This window comes from Ranitomeya imitator, chromosome 2, assembly GCF_032444005.1.
Source record: "Ranitomeya imitator isolate aRanImi1 chromosome 2, aRanImi1.pri, whole genome shotgun sequence".
Lineage (NCBI taxonomy): Eukaryota > Metazoa > Chordata > Amphibia > Anura > Dendrobatidae > Ranitomeya > Ranitomeya imitator.
In genome coordinates this window covers 45,006,075-45,019,876 of record NC_091283.1, presented here as the reverse complement: position 1 = coordinate 45,019,876, position 13,802 = coordinate 45,006,075, and the positions used below count along the sequence as shown (strand labels likewise).

At 44.3% G+C, this 13,802-nt stretch overlaps 1 protein-coding gene across 2 annotated transcripts in view; it reads left to right on the top strand.

Moving 5' to 3' along the window:
- Positions 1-321: 321 nt before the first annotated feature.
- LOC138661719 (sodium/calcium exchanger 2-like) overlaps positions 322-13,802 on the top strand; it is a 126,150-nt gene continuing 112,669 nt past the window's right edge. The window contains exon 1 of one of the 2 annotated variants that reach the window (XM_069746598.1): positions 322-535. The gene's annotated coding sequence lies outside the window, so the exon portion shown is untranslated. The remainder of the gene's footprint in view (positions 536-13,802) is intronic. The other variant, XM_069746599.1, reaches the window with a different exon arrangement.

The following is a 13,802-nucleotide window of genomic DNA, read 5'->3' as shown; positions in this document are numbered from 1 at the left end:
CCGATGCAGATTTTGACTGCACTTTTCTCCCCTTTTCAATGTTGGGAATTAAAATCCGCTGCCAATTTTGTCTCAAGATCCACTTTACGCAGAGGTAAAATCCACCAGCAGATTTTTTTAAGTGGATTTTACAGTCCCGTGTGAAAGCCCCATTATTCCACATAACCCAAATTGAGGGTGTAGAGAGTTATCTAGGGTGCTGTCCAGGTGCTGAAATGAGTGGAGAACAGCAAAGAGGGAGAGGGGAGAAAGGAGGTGGGTGAAGCATGGAGGGGAGTAGAGGGTGGAGAAACAGGGAGGGGGAAAGCAATATGCGGATTCAGACAGACAAGGGAGAGGGAGTGGAGGTGGAGAGAAGCTGGAGGCGCAACAGCTGTGGAGGAGAGGAGAGAGCAGGGGGGTGGGAGCTGAGGCTTTTCCGCAGACACTGATACTCCTGCAGCCCCCCTTCTGCAAGCAGCAAGGGACCCCCTGAGCTCAGGAAGGACAGACATGTATCTGAGCCTGTGATGAGGAGAGAGAGACCAAGGACCAGGTGAGGAGGATGCATATCTATCTATCCATCCATCTATCTGTCAATCAATCTGTGTGGGGGGCTTTGCGGTGGCAGTCCCCACACACCCGTCCCTGTGCGTGGCCGTGCCTGGTATCCCTGCCATCACAATAGCCGCTGTCTCTCGGCGTCCCTGCCTCTCTCCCTACATCTGTCCCTCTATCCACTTTGTGTTTTCCGTTATCCTCCTCCCTAATCTTAATGTGTGTAATTGTACCCCTCCAAATCCATCTCCGGCTCACATAAACAGCACATTATCTCGTCACGTCACCCACTCCGCTCCCTTCCCTGCCCAGGGTGCTTCCCATGTGAATCCCCCCGCCACCCCCCATCACTATCTCCGCCGTCTTCCTATTATCTTCCCATGTAAATGGTCTCCTTTTCGCCGTCTACCTCCATCCATGATGTCCCGTCAGGCAGATGGCCACTGCCCAGTGTTAAATTTCCAGCGACGAGGTGGAATTACAACCTCCATTAACTGGGATCCCCGGGCTTCTTTAATTGGTTTCCAGTCGCCGGTCCACAAGTGGCATCTCCAGAACATGGAGCACGTGGGGATGAATTATGGCTTTCATTGAAGCGGTTAATTAACGGCTTTGTACGTCCCACCTGTCTATGAACGGAATCCAAGTCATCACCATCATGCCCCAATATGGGGACAAATAATCAAGACGGGGTCTCGTTACCTAAATGGAAGCCCCTTAGTGTTGGGAATGGTTGGAATTAGAGCCCCTCCATCTAAAAAAAAAAGGTTAATAGTCCACGAGCAAAACCCACCCAGTATAGAACTGGCCAATGAAAATGTGTTTCCTTGTGGTCAGACCTTATATTATACGATGTCCCATAGTGGAGGCATGTAATTAGGTAGGATGCAGAATGCATCGTGTAGTATTGTACTGTCAGCAACCACAGAGGAGGGGAATCTTCGGGTTTAATAATATGCTGTCAAGGCGGCGGCGTAGCGCAGATGGACGGGACTTGGCGGTGTAAAAGCAGGAAGAGGTACGGTATATTGCCACATTATGGGTCATTATCAGGACTGTGTATGGAACGGCCTTTTCACTTCTTAACTGTGATGTAAACCTTATCTGTAGTCTAAAAAGCACCGCCACATAGTGCATAAAATTGTCTTGTCTTTTTTTCCACCAAAATTTTCCAAAATTTTAGGAGAACTGTGAACAATTCCCTTTTTTTTCCTGGTTCCTTGCAGTGTCTCGCCGCTTGAGTCTTAAGATGCTGATGGTGGCTCTTATTACGTGTCACTTATGATACTCGGATGGGTATAAATATAGCTGTGTGACTAGTGTTGCTAAGGAAAATGACAATAGAGCGTTTATTCGGGTCAAGTGTCCCTTTCTGTTCATCCATGTGTGTGTAATTCCGGGCATGTATGGCTCACCATATGTGGGAATTCATGCATGCTTGTCTAACCGGCGGTGGGATTTCTTACACACTTGCCTGGTTTGGTGTATGTGCCCAATCATCTGATTACTTCTCTATATGTGGACCCAACCGGGCGAACACACCATTGATGCAACCTGTGCAGCCACACAGGGGCCCGAGAGGTAAGGGGGCCACTTCTATATCCAAAGCAGGTGACATTGTGCATTATGAGGAGTTATTGGACTGCAAAAGGGCCCATATATTCTTCTACAAGGGGCCGTCTTCTGCCTGTGTCCGCACCGGGACCATGACCAATAAAGGACCATCTATGTAGGCTCGTGCCTGTAGACGTGTATGTGCAGAGATCCATGTGGATCATGGTGTCTTCCATGTTTTTCACATGTAGTAGATCATAGTTATGTCTGCTGACAAATCAACCTAAATCTGCATGGTTGATCACTTGGTGAAATTTGTGCTTCAGAGATGTTTTTCTACTGTGAACAGTGAAAAGAGGTTGTAGTCGTAGTCAACCATTACGGATGCTTTGGAGATTTAGTGATGGACAATCCGTCTCTTTTTGGTCAGCGGGATCGATTGGCTCAGCTCGCCCAAAAAAGCCTGTCTTTTGAATCTGTATGAGATATATGTTCACTCGCAGGTTAGCAATTACGACTCTGTTATCGGGTGTACTGGGACCAGGGGCTCCTTCCCTATCCCTAACACTAGGGGCACCCTAACTCGCACTGTTCCCCGTATTACTTCTGATTGTGAAGACGCCGGGGTCACGTACCTTGCCTTAACTCTTGAATCCGCCCTCATTCTGTACCCTTCCCCCAACCAGGGAAGAGGGGAGTAGTAGTGTACCGTAATACACCAACCAGACTAACAAGGTAATAACGAAAAATACCAATCATACAAATATACTCACACAAACAACAGAGGCAAACATTGGGGAGTGGAGGATGGGGTAAAACCAAAGTAGGAGGAGACTGATTAGCACACATACAAAATCTAGCAACAGTCTCAGATAAATCCACCAAACGCCTTCCCAAACAACAACCACAAACCCATCTCCTAACCAAGCAGCATAAAGCTAGCTCTGGCAATGAGTGCTAGCCAGGGCCCAGATTATATAGGAGATGGGAGTGGCTAACAGAGAACAGCTGAGAACCTTAATGCAGGAAAGCTTCCAGGAGCTCGCAACTGAGCAGATTAACCCCTGCTCTCCTAGAAGAAACCTGCACCATTTAATATGAAGGTGAAGTGCTTCTAATCAGTACAGGAGTAGGAGAAATTAGACGCTGCGGTCTTCTGGCTCTGCTCTGTCGTGGTAAACCCTTGACATTAGCATATAGCATATATTTAGTAAAATCAATCCAATCTTGATGTAGCCAAAGTGGTCACATTGTCAGCTGGATTTTTTAATCTTACCCCCAGGGATCCCCATTTGGAAACTGCAAACTCTCTCACTGGGTTGCTTGCTCCCATCATTCATATAAAGGAACCAGCTTTTGCAACGGATCACTTGCGAACAACCCATCAATGGAGAAGCGCCTTTTGTCACCCGGTCACCCACTTCTCCTCCAGCTAGAGAGCTACAGGTTGCAGACTATTATATGAAATAAGTAATGCTAAAATCCTTGACAGCTCCTCCTCAATTGTGCAAATAGCCTCTGCCACTCAAACCTTGCCTCCGTCTCTCTTGGGACTATTTTCCCGTAATTTGCACACAGGACAAGACTTGACCATTTCCGTTTTCAGTCCGAAACTCTGATGTTTGTGGGACTGGAATAACTATTTTCTATTTAAGGGGCTGAGATGGTTTTTGACGGAGAACAATTGAATTTTCAAGCCCATCCTTTTATTTTTCTCCCGGAAGATAAGCCGCCATCTGCGGTTTATGGAAGCTGCTTAATCCTCATTTGCTACTGAAATGACTTGCATACTCAGTCAAACAGAGCGTGCATCTGTGTAGGAGGGTGAAGAAGAGGAGCAGTCGGCCAAATGAGCGGAACTTATGTTTAATATGGAGTCAGATGCAGCATTCAGAGCCCTCCAGATACTGATGATGTATCACGCAATATGACATTGTAACATGAGCGACAGCGTTGTAACCTTCATTGTATGATGAACATGGAAAGGACTTGATAGGAGAAGTTCATCATTCATGGTGGTTGGAGGGTCGGGGCAATGTGCATGGCTCACAAGTCTCCTTCTCACCTGTGTAACACAAATGTTCCATTCATTAATCTTATTAGATTAAAATGGAAAAAAAAGCAGATGGGTTCACTTACTATTTTCGATAAATAGTGCATAATTAACCCTTGATTTCAATTTTCTCACATTGAGTTACAAAAATAAATAAAAGATGGCTGAAGATGACTGTTGCCCACTTAGGACAAATTTTTCTTTTCGATGGGTCTGTCAGTGATATACTAAACACAGGGTATTATACGTGCTGGGACTCCCGGCTATCAGCAAGTGTTCAATCTCCCTACATCGCCTCTACAGGAGAAATGAAGAATTACACATTGAGAGGTCTGCGTAATGTATGGATCTGCCGGGTCCTCCTGCATAAGAGACTGAATATAGAAGAGGGTACAACCACCCACCCTCTTATTAAACATGGGTCCTCTAAGCCCCTGTAATCCAGCACGATGGAATGGATTGCTATGTTTTAGATTTTGTGTTGTATCGTGTGCGCTATAGTTTTTTCTGCCTCCAGGCAGTAACTTTTCTCTATGCAGCATAAATGTCACAGCTATTTTCTTGTGCTTATTCCAGGTACTGGCGTTTGGGTGAAAGACATTATCATGGGTGTTCCTTAGCGGAGCTACCCGAATAACATGTCAATCAGTCAGATCAGCTCCTAGGGCTGTCACTCACTCTCTATTTTTTTTTTTTTCAAATCTTCTTTATGGTCCCTTTAAATGCGGTTGTGGCTATTTTGGATTTGGTCATCACCCCCTCTCTTGAAATCTTTTTTTTTTGCGCATCATTTTATTGTCTCTCCTTTGATCATTCCCTTCTCTCCATTGTACTTTCTTCAATAGATGTTTCGCCATCCTGTTCGCCACTCTTGTTTTGGGTGACAGTCACCAAACTATATTCTGGCCAGATGAAACTAAACATGTTCAGAATAGTACAGATGTTAGAGGATGTGTGGTATGATCTTTTTTACCCCTAAATGTGGCAGTCAGCCCTTCTGATAGGTATGACTCCTCTATAAATCCTATCCTGGAGAAAAAATCTTCATCCTTAAAGGGCAATCCCAGTTCTAGCTGTACTGAGAGTAGACTGAATGCTGAGTAATAATGGGCACGGTTCCCTTACTACCCAACATAGTAATGACCCATGTGTTGGATGCGCCAGTATCTCACCCCCGACCCTGTAAAATGGTTGCTACATTTATTAAAGGACTTCAGGATCAGACTACCAGTTTGTAGTCTGTTACCATGGAAACATAAAAATCTGGATAGAAGCTGTACACACAAAACGATTAAGAGATTTTAATGAAGACTATTTGCAAAGTTGCTTCATTTTTCATCCCATATTAGATGAGTAAACCATTGAAAAAAAAATTAGATATAAATCTTCACTTCAACTTTGATTGTTCGATTGGACTGAGCAACAATGTCCCCCTGCCCCCCATAGTCATGGGACCTTAGGCATTGCCTAAATGGTCAATATATTTTGTAGAACATCTGAATATTACACTGATCCTTCCTCAGTTTATCTTGTTGGTTTTCTATGATGCTCAGCGGCGCCCCCTGCTTTTGGTTTGACAATCCAAGGCTCTGCTTACACCAGGCAGGGAATGCTCTAAGTGCATAGCCGTCCGGGTGCAATTCACCATATACAGTGCAGTATGTATATTTTTTTTACATTTTTGGAAAATAGGTGACATATGGCGATATCATATCAGTGGTATATATCAACTTATCCAAAATTTCTCTTGGAATGATGTATAGAGAGACAATTTAAGGCTATACTACCCCTATGGGGAATCGTGCAATTTTCCTATCTGCATTGTTGTTGTTTTTTTCCCCACAAAGGACAAAATGCAGATATTCTGATACTGAGAATTTCCTACACCCATCCCAGCCCTCGGAAGAACGTGATGGTAATTCGAAGCAAATATCACAACAAATCTGCTCTGCGATCCTGCATGCCCAGGAGCCGTACATAACTCTGTGGGAGAATATGTTTTCCATAACTTATATTCAAGGAAAAGTGAAATTTTATTACCATAACTTATGGCCATAACTTATTAATATACGAACTGGAGGAACTGGTGGAAATGAAAAATGACTGTATAAGGCAATGGATGCGGATAGAGATGGGGAATGGTAAATTATCTTTATACGGAATATTCTATAAAGGAACAAACCTAATATTCAGCAGAACTAGAACCTGATTGTGAGGTGTCTTAGTGCTGGGAGTCCTCTTGGTGAAAGGATTAGGTTTCAATGACCTGCACCTTCTATTACCTAAAGCTGTGGTCAAATAAGAGGGCACTAACTTCCATTATTTAATGAGGAACTCGTCACCTCCCATGACATCATGGTTGCGGTGTGACACACACATGATGTTGTGCCAGGCCAGCTAATCAAAAGAGGAGCGAGGGATGTGGGTCGGTAGGAAGAGATGCGCAGTGCACCCATCCAGCGACTACGCAATACTGACCAGGGTTCTGCAAATATATCATTACTCAGCACCCTTAGGCTCCTCCGATGCTGCAGAGGCAATGCTGCCTCTTCTTGAAGCACTGTGGCGCGTAGAGTTCGGGCCAGAAGCGTGACCACTGCACAGTCCGAACTGTCAATCATCAGGAGCACTCTGCACCCTGGCAAGCAGGAAGCCAGGAGGCACAGGAGCGGTGTACTCCTGAAGATAGGCGATGACATGGGGAGTGAAAAGGACCTCAGCTAGATATTTCAGTCTAAGAAAATAAAAGCATGATCTTGTCGGTGGGGTGGGACAAGCTTGGTTTGGGTCCAAGACAGTTCTTTTTCCCCCAAACCCCTTTTAATATTCTCATTTATGATGCACTTCTGCCTCTGTTTCCACCATATTTGGGCAGATGCCAACAGGTCCAGCTAGGCATCCCGCCAGCTTTTTTTTCCAGCAGCGACTCCCACATCCTTTCATTGCTGCCACCCACACAGTGCCTGCTCTTTTCAATCAGGTGCTTCCTGTATAGGTTAACAAATCTGTGTGGTCCTGATGGTACCTGAGGTCCACTCTGTGGTGGCGAAACGCATCTGTTGTAATCTATGACCTGGCCCGTGAATGGGGACGATGACTACAGGGCTGTATTACCCAGATTATTTGAGAAGTGAATGAGAAAAGCGTAATCATCTGCAGAAGCTTCCAGTCTATGCAGGCTGGGACTTTTCATCGTCTCATACGATTCAGTGTCACCAAGACAACTATTTCTCCAAAAATAAACATCTCCAAAGCAGGCGGCCCGCAGATTCCATAAACCGGCTCACAAGGAAGAGGGAATTCTCTGAGCATCATGAGCTATAAACGGAAAAGTATAAAACTGAGGAGGAGGCGACAGTATCATACTAAATTATATCTACATGTCTAACTGCAAATCCATGGAGGCCTCATCAGCAAGTCCCCAGCTCGGCAGAGGAACATAACAATGGCTAATGCAACCTCAGCCCAACGTGTCAATGGGAAGTCAATGACAGAGCTGAAGTTTGTACATACTGAGACCCCAAGCGTTATACATAGGAGGGTGTCCCTGTCCTGTCCGGTGCAAGAGCAAAATATGGGTCCAATAGTTCATCATGATGCACAATTCCTCCTTCTTTGGAGGTGATAGTGGCCCATGTACCTCTTGGGCGCCTGTGGGGCTGCACAGGTTTCTTCAATGGTATGTCCGCCCCTGGTTACTCATCAGAAAATCCTATTTTGTCATCTGTTTAAGAGTGGCTATGGCTCTCGTTAAATGGATTAGGTGATAACTTATAGACCACTGGTGGTCCTACTTGTAGGACCCCATGGATCGGTAGAACGGGGCGTTTTTATCCCCTTTAGAATACATCAGCAATGCCCATGCTTGACCACCTCCCCTTTCATTCTCTAGTGGCCCGGAAACCGCGAAACACAGTGTTTGGTTGCCACATAGAGAATGAATGGAGCCTTGGCCAGACATGCGCATTGCCACTCAATTCTGACGGGGATAACATTGTCCCGTCTTGACGATTGGTGGGAGTCACAGAAGGTAGACCCCCCATCAACCTGCAAGTTATCACCAATCCTGTGGATAGGAAACCAGCAGAGTACGGAGTCTTATTGACAGTGCTCCATGGGAAAAATGATGGGGCAAATTATCTTTCTTACGAAGACAGTCCCTTCTCCTCAAAGCTGCATCAAGAGCATCTCAGTCAGCCAAATGTTGCTCTGCACTGATGAGGGGCAAGTATCATACATCGGCAGCCTGTACATGAGTGTCTGGCTAGTCGTCCCAGAAGGCGTCTCTTGCGAGATTCTCTTCTCCATAAATATTAGCCTAAATTTTGCATCCTGGCAACTGTCAACAAGTTGCTGTTGATGGATCTTTTTTTTTAATACTAATGTTGTGTTTTCTCTATATTAAATTAAGTGCATAATAGCACGGGCATGGGAAGTGAAAACTTGGGGACCTTTTTCCGAGAAGATAGATTCTCTGCTACTTCTTTCTTTGTTGCTGTATTTATTTTTGTGGATATCTCTGCGGTCGTGCCACTTTTCAGATCTGGACGCAAAGCCGTCAAGTGTCATCTCCCTGTCATCACAGATGGAAATTGCTTTGAGAGAGGCTGCATGGTGCGCATAATGATGTGAGACGGAGCATGACAGAGGCTGAAGAATGAGACACTTTGCTTGCGTCCTCCATAACAATATCTCCTTAGTGTCCTAAATCCCACTTGCTAGAGAGTAATCCCTCATACCAATGTTAAAGCACGCTTATGGATGAGTATAGAGCAAAATCTCTCCTAAAGGACCACCCCTTGGAGAAGACCAACCTTCTTCTAGACTAAATCTTTCTATGATGGACCATCAATGTCCTTATATTTTATATAGTTTGGCCCCCTTCATTTAGAAGACCTCCCCTCTAGAAGACCATTTTCACCTGGAAATTTTGGGTGGTCTTCCATTTGGTTTCTTTCCATACATACCCTTGTCGAAGAGGCGCCGAAGATCTGTAGAGTTGACTGTTTACTAGGAGGAACTGTAAAGAATCATTGAATTTGAAGGAATCTGGCTTAGAATACCTCAAAATCTTAAGGATCTACTCAATCCATGAATTAAGAAGACTTTGCAATTCTTCATTTCTTCTGTGGGGGTGCTGCAGGAAAGCTTAACACTTGGCACTGGATTCTCTTCTTCCTTACATTGATCACTTTCCATTCTAGCACAGATACCCTTTCATCAGTTTATCATCAAGGGGGCCCTACTAACAAAAAGCGATTTTCAGAATTTCGCCAACCTCCATATTTTTCTTTTACCACCTTTGCCCTCTGTAGCCTTCTTGTCGGATCTTCCCTGATTAAATTCACATCAAACTTTGAGCTAAGTACGGCAGATCTTTGATATCTGACAGTCTGCTATTATAAGCCCCTTCTTTGCCCTTTACCACCTCGGGGGGGGATTCCTTTCCATGCACCCACCTCAATTTGACGTAGACGAGTTTTTCTCACGTCTCTCTAGGGCTTCCCTCCCAAGCTTTAGCTCCTGATCCCACTCTTTCTATCTTCATTTTTCCTGGCAATAAGATCTGTAGAGTCCCTGGACGATTGCTTTGATGTTTCGGAACGTGTCTTTTATGTTCTGCGGCTGCCTCCTGTTCGTTCGCAGCGCACACGTCGAGGTCCTTAAAGTCTTGTCTCCGTAGACTTTTAATGTAAAATACTGCTCCAATTTTATTCTGTTCTGCGTTTTCTCACCTTAAATATAGTCTTTTGTCTCAGAGAAATCTACAGATAAATGGATCTGTTCCCAGTCTCTGGTCTTTCCTATATTACATAGATATTTCTAGGTCGCTACCTACGACTTTTGCAAGGCATTCTGCTGTAATGAGCACGGAAACATCAGTGCCACACACGGAAACATAAGGCAGCGCCTTTCCCAAGCCGCCCGTAGGACAATTGTAAAAACAACTGTATTGTAGGAAGGGGGCAAGCAAAATAGGTGGGCTACTGGTAGACTGGTATATTGGTGGGGGTCTGTTTTCCAAAATAGGGGGTCCTAAATCCCCTGTGTAACTGGAGAGCATGGGGGGACTACCACTCATTTCACTGTTTATTAAAATTGAACAAAAAGATTTAATTACTTTTTGGTCCGGTAGCTCTTGGCAGCTCCTGAGCACTGGGATCCTCCTTCTGTTTCGACACAATGCGTACATCGTAGTATAGACGTTTCGACACAATGCGCGCATCGAAGTATCGGCATTTTGACACAATGCGCACAGAGAAGTATCAGCGTTTCGACTCAATGAGCGCATGAAGTTTCGACATAATGCGTGCATTGAACTATTGGTATTTCAACACAATGAGCGCATGAAGTATCGGCGTTTTGACAAAATAAGCACATGAAGTATCAGTGTTTTGATACAATGTGCACATTAAGCATCACGTTTAAACTCAATGCACGCATGAAGTATCGGCGTTTGGACATAATGCGTATATGAAGTATTGGTGTTTGGACACAATGCGCACATGAAGTATCGGCGTTTGGACACAATGCGCACATGAAGTGTCGGCGTTTGGACACAATGCGCACATGAATTATCAGCGTTTGGACACAATGAGCACATGAAGTATCGGCATTTCGACACAATGCGCACATGAAGTATCGGTATTTCAACACATTGCGCACATGAAGTATCAGCGTTTGGACACAATGCGCACATGAAGTATCGGCGTTTGGACACAATGAGCACATGAAGTATTGGCGTTTGGACACAATGCGCACATGAAGTATCGGTATTTCAACACAATGCGCACATGAAGTATCGGCATTTGGACACAATGCGCACATGAAGTATCAGTGTTTGGACACAATGAGCACATGAAGTATTGGCATGTGGACACAATGCGCACATGAAGTATTGGCATGTGGACACAATGCGCACATGAAGTATCGGCATTTCAACACAATGCGCACATGAAGTATCGGCGTTTGGACACAATGCGCACATGAAGTATCAGCGTTTGGACACAAAGAGCACATGAAGTATCGGCGTTTCGACACAATGCGCACATGAAGTATCGGCGTTTTGACACAATGCGCACATGAAGTATCGGTGTTTCGACACAATGCGCACATGAAGTATCGGCGTTTGGACACAATGTGCACATGAAGTATCGGCATTTCAACACAATGCGCACATTGAAGTATCAGCGTTTGGACACAATGCACACATGAAGTATCAGCGTTTGGACACAAAGAGCACATGAAGTATCGGCGTTTCGACACAATGCGCACATGAAGTATCGGCGTTTTGACACAATGCGCACATGAAGTATCGGTGTTTCGACACAATGCGCACATGAAGTATCGGCGTTTAGACACAATGCGCACATGAAGTATCGGCATTTCAACACAATGCGCACATTGAAGTATCAGAGTTTTGACACAATGAGTGCATGAAGTATCAGCGTTTAGACACAATGCGCACAAAGTACTGGTGTTTTGACACAATAAGTGCATGAAGTATCGGCGTTTAGACACAATGCGCACATGAATTATTGGTGTTTTGAAACAATGAGTGCATGAAGTATCGGCATTTCAACACAATGCGCACATTGAAGTATCAGCATTTAAACACAATGCGCACATGAAGTATCGGTGTTTTGACACAATAAGTGCATGAAGTATCAGTGTTTTGATACAATCTGTGCATTAAGTATCGGCGTTTCGACACAATGCACACATTAAAGTATCGGGTTTGAACACAATGCGCGCATGAAGTATTGTCGTTTGGACACAATGACCACATGAAGTATCAACGTTTGAAGTATCGGCGTTTCAACACAATGCATGCATGAAGGATTGGCGTTTTGACACAATGAGGGCATGAAGTATCGGCGTTTAGACACTGCGCACATGAAGTATGGGTGTTTTGATACAATGTGCGCATTAAGTATCGCGTTTCGACATAATGCGTACATGAAGTATCGGCGTTTTGACATAATGCGTACATGAAGTATCGGCGTTTCGACATAATGCGTACATGAAGTATCGGCGTTTTGACATAATGCATACATGAAGTATCGGCGTTTTGACATAATGCGTACATGAAGTATCGGCGTTTCGACATAATGCGTACATGAAGTACCGGCGTTTCAACATAATGCGTACATGAAGTATCGGCGTTTCGACATAATGCGTACATGAAGTATCGGCGTTTCGACATAATGCGTACATGAAGTAGCGGCGTTTTGACATAATGTGTACATGAAGTACCGGCATTTCGACATAATGCGTACATGAAGTACCGGCGTTCTGACATAATGCGTACATGAAGTATCGGCGTTTAGACACAATGCGCACATGAACTATCAGCGTTTCAACACAATGCGCACATGAAGTATCAATGATTTAAGAATTCCGAAGAGGAACCGTGGATGTCACAGGTTGTATGAGGGATGTATGAGGTTAGCAGGACTTTGGTATTTTGTAGCTTTGAGAAAGTAGGACTGGGCCAGGACAGGGAGTTCATATAGTTAGTGAATATTTGCATTCACTGAAAGCAAGCAGTGATTTTCTAAGCAAGGAATTGAAGCAGTAGGAATATGGAAAAACTGCATAACTTTTTGATATACTGTCATCACATATTCCTATTGTGTACTCAAGGCGACTATTCCAAGCAGCGGTGGTCTTCTTATCGATGTAGAATCATCTCATGATACAAATGATGAATATTTTTTTTTGGGCTAAGGATGCAATCACCCCCCACCTCCACAGTATGTAACCCTGAGCCAAATCAAGCTTTATACCACCTGCCCTTATATATTAGTGCAGCAAACAAGCACAAAGACACACTATCCTAAGATGTTAATCTCGCTGGCGCACATTTATAGTATTGATTATGAATGATGCTCCGCATTTGTGAGGATCAATACAAATGGATCCTGGAGTAAGAGAAGCATTACTATACAAAAGGCAACATATAACGGACAGTTACTATTAAAGGGGATGTTTCACTATCACTATGCCAGCTCCTAAGACACAAATGTCAGAGCTAGCTACCTCCAATCTTTTATATTCTCCTATCTCCAATAGGTGGCACGAGCGAGATCATTTTGTTCCTTGTGGGAGAGAGCTAATTTACATGCCTTTTTCCCATAGAGCATTGCCGGAACAGATTGTCTTAAAGGGAATCTATCAGCAGGTTTTTGCTATGTTAACTGAGAGCACCATGATGTAGGGACAGTGACCCTGATTCCATCGATGTATCACTTTGTTTACTGGGTGCAGCAGTTGTCATAGAATCACAGTTTTTATTCTCTGCAGATCTAGCAGAGCTCAAATGCTGAGCGGCGTATAACCCCGCCCACACCACTGATTGGCTGCTTTCTGTGTACATTGTATATTGACAGAAAGCTGCTAATTAGTGCTGGGGGAGGGGTTGGACTAGAAGGCCCAAGGCAGCTTGTCCTGTAGTGATAATCTCCTGCTGATAAATACTTATTTTATTGAAATGGCAAAACACAGCCTAGTAAGTGACGCATCGCTGGAATAAGAGTCTCTTCGCCTACATCATGCTGCTCTCATAATACATAGCAAAATATTGGTGACAGATTCCTTTTAATAAGAGCCAGACAAGGGTGCAAGCTATATTGCATCCCTTTACTTGGCTCTAGTA